This window comes from Pinus tabuliformis, chromosome J (assembly GCF_031772625.1).
Source record: "Pinus tabuliformis cultivar Carrire ecotype Pingquan chromosome J, CPIR1, whole genome shotgun sequence".
Taxonomy (NCBI): domain Eukaryota; kingdom Viridiplantae; phylum Streptophyta; class Pinopsida; order Pinales; family Pinaceae; genus Pinus; species Pinus tabuliformis.
This window is the reverse complement of record NC_142295.1, coordinates 1,116,921,971-1,116,925,042: the sequence shown is the minus strand read 5'-3', so window position 1 is coordinate 1,116,925,042 and position 3,072 is coordinate 1,116,921,971. Positions and strand designations below refer to the sequence as shown.

The following is a 3,072-nucleotide window of genomic DNA, read 5'->3' as shown; positions in this document are numbered from 1 at the left end:
AGAATGTAATCCAATTTTCGGAGGCGCAAAATGTTCCAAAGCACACCACTGAATATTATGAAGGGTATAATAATAGTCTCCCACAAAAGGGTGCGACATGAGAAAATACACGGGCTTTGTAATTAGGCCAATAGGCCTTTCCTATGCATCAACTTTTCGTCAACACTTTTACCCTGATCTGTTTGATCAGGTGAGACACTTTCAACCGTTGATCTGAAGCAGAAAAGGAAACAACAAAAAATCAAGAAAGCATAGAAAGTCAAGAAAGCCGGAGTGCTCCTTTTGGCAAAACGCAAGATTTTCTGGATGCCATGCACTAGAGTATGCATCAACCTTGTTGTTTCTATTATAAAGCACTGGTCAAGGAGCTTTCCTCCCTCTGCATCTTCAATGCAATTGCCATGCATTTCATTCATCACATAGCTGAAAAAGAGGAAAATAGGTACCTGGAACTGCGCCTGGTTAGAAAATCTCTTGTCCCAGACGAGCAACCAATGAAACAATTTCTTTGCCTGTGCTTGAATTAGTTCGGCCTTTTGAGGTATTTATTAGCCAATCTTGATCTGGAATTCAAGATTTGCAGGTGTTTTATGGCATCCAGGGTGCTTCCATTCGTGAGCCGAAGAACTTGCAGAGTTTGGTCCTCAGCAAGGTCTCATGAATTCTGTTACACCAGTTCCCATAACGTGAATTCCTCTTCGAAAACCCTGCAATATTCTTCGGTGGCTGCAGCCACGACTCCTCAAGTTCGCGCAGATTCCGTCAATGGAGCCATTAATGCTCCTGCTACCGTTCACGACTTCGAAGATGCAGAGGGATTGTTCTCGAGCTTAACGACGAGGGAGCTTATTACTTCGCTTTTCAATCTCCTTCTTGTTTCCTGCGAGCCTATCACGGATCTGGGCATGAAAGCACTGAAATCACCTCTGATGGATTACGCGCCTTACAGAGTACAGCTTCTCAAAGCCGTGAAGCGGACCGCGTTTTCTCATTTCTGCGCTGGTGAGAGCGTCGCAGAGGCCTCAGATACTTTGAATAGAATGTGGGCGTTGGGTTTGAAGGGAATTCTTGATTACAGCTTAGAAGATGTTGTGGATAACGCTGCCTATGATGCCAATCTCCACCAATTTATCACCACCGTCCAGTTGACGCCTCTGCTTCCACCTGGATTGGCAAGTAACTCATCTTTGCCTCCTTTCAATCCTCTGTAAAGTTTTTTGTCCTAAATTGTCTGCTAACATCGGTGGATTTGGTGTTACAGGTAAGTTTTGCCTGTGTGAAAATCACGGTCGTCTGTCCTATTGCTCTTTTGGAAAGAATCAACCACTTGCTAAGATGGCAGCACCGCCATCCAACCTTCAGCCTGCCCTGGAAGGCAGAGGCTTTGCCTATTCTTCAAGCCCTACTTACCACACATGCTCTGCGCCTGAGCCATTGAGCCCCACCGAGGAAAACGATCTAATTTCAACGGAGCAAAGGCTGTTTCAGCTCTGCCGAGCCTGCGAGGCCATTTCGCTTCCTTTGCTGGTAGATGCAGAATACACAACCGTTCAGCCTGCCATTGATTACTTTATTTACAGAGCATTTTCCGAATACAACAAAGGCCTCGAGCCTCTGGTGTATGGGACTATACAAGCTTACTTGAAAGATGCTTTGCCTCATCTAATTGAGGCATCCGAAGCAGCTAAAAAGCAGGGCATTTCAATGGCTCTGAAACTTGTGCGGGGTGCCTACATCACAAGAGAAAGTGCCGAGGCAAAATCATTTGGCGCCCCTTCCCCTGTACATTCTCTGATTACGGACACACACAACTGTTACAACGCCTGCACTTCGTTGATGCTAGAGAAGGTTTCTAAGGGCGAAGCATCACTGCTACTAGCTACACACAATTTCGAGTCTGGTAAGCTTAATTTCAGAATTTCATTATTATTGTGTTGATATCAGAATGTTCAATTATGGGATTTGATTCATTATTTGTAATGGTAACGATTTATCAGCAAAATTGGCCACTGGTAAGGTTGAAGAATTGGGAATTATGAAAGGAGGGCAGAGTGGGTTACAGTTCGCTCAATTGAAGGGCATGTCGGACAGTCTATCTCTGGGTTTGGTCAAAGCGGGATTCGAGGTGAGCAAATATCTTCCGTTTGGACCAGTGGAGAGTGTGATGCCTTATCTCATCAGGAGAGCCAAAGAAAACCGTGGGATGCTTGCTGCAACCAAACGATAGCATAGTAAGGTTATTGTAGAGGCAGCCACAGGAGTAGAATTATCCTCTAAAGTTGATGACTTCTTCACTTTATATTTAGATTTCAATGCTCCTATGGCTGTAATAAATGTTTCAAATGCACTTAATAAAAATGTATCTGTTGTTGACTCTAGTGGAACGTTCTTCAGCTTTCTGAATAATACTCAAAATGCAGGGGGAGATGATACGATCACCAGCACCCAATAGATGTACAATTATCAAAGCACTCAAGGTCGCTATTCCAAGCAAGTTAAATCAATCAACTCAGCATTTGGGATCAAATCCCACAAAGCAATTCTATTCCTGCTATTCAAATTCCTTCAAGCTTTTGAAAGTAAAATCAATGAATGATCAATATAATTTTACAATAATAAAAAACAATTAGAAGGCCTTTAGCCAGCTTAAATTGCTCATCCATTAGGCTTGAACCAACATCTCTTCTAGAGAAATTTAACAATTCTAATTTAATAATCCTATGAGCCTCTCTTTGTACCTTTTGAGACAATTGCTAGTATATACAATTAATAATCCTATGAGCCTCTCTTTGTACCTTTTGAGACAATTGCTAGTATATACAGTTCTAAGTATTAGTTGAGAAAAAGGTATTTGTTGAAGTCTACTACTCCAACTTCGTATGTTTCTTTCCATTGTGAACCATTACTTCAAACATTGCCTTTTAAAACTAACTATAATTAACAGTGCAATACAATGGGTTAGGAGAGAAATGGTCTTTTTTATCGGGAAAAGCTTCCATCGGTCAAGACCTTCGTTCTACTATTAATATGAATCTTATCTTTTCCTCGCTACGCAGCGACTTTTCCTCTCGT

At 42.1% G+C, this 3,072-nt stretch overlaps 1 pseudogene across 1 annotated transcript; it reads left to right on the top strand.

Moving 5' to 3' along the window:
• Positions 1 to 305: 305 nt before the first annotated feature.
• Positions 306 to 2,253, top strand: LOC149230985 (proline dehydrogenase 1, mitochondrial-like; annotated as a pseudogene). Its single transcript, XR_016247407.1, has 3 exons — positions 306 to 1,172; positions 1,262 to 1,900; positions 1,998 to 2,253. The product of XR_016247407.1 is annotated as a proline dehydrogenase 1, mitochondrial-like (transcript).
• The last annotated feature ends 819 nt before the right edge of the window (positions 2,254 to 3,072 follow it).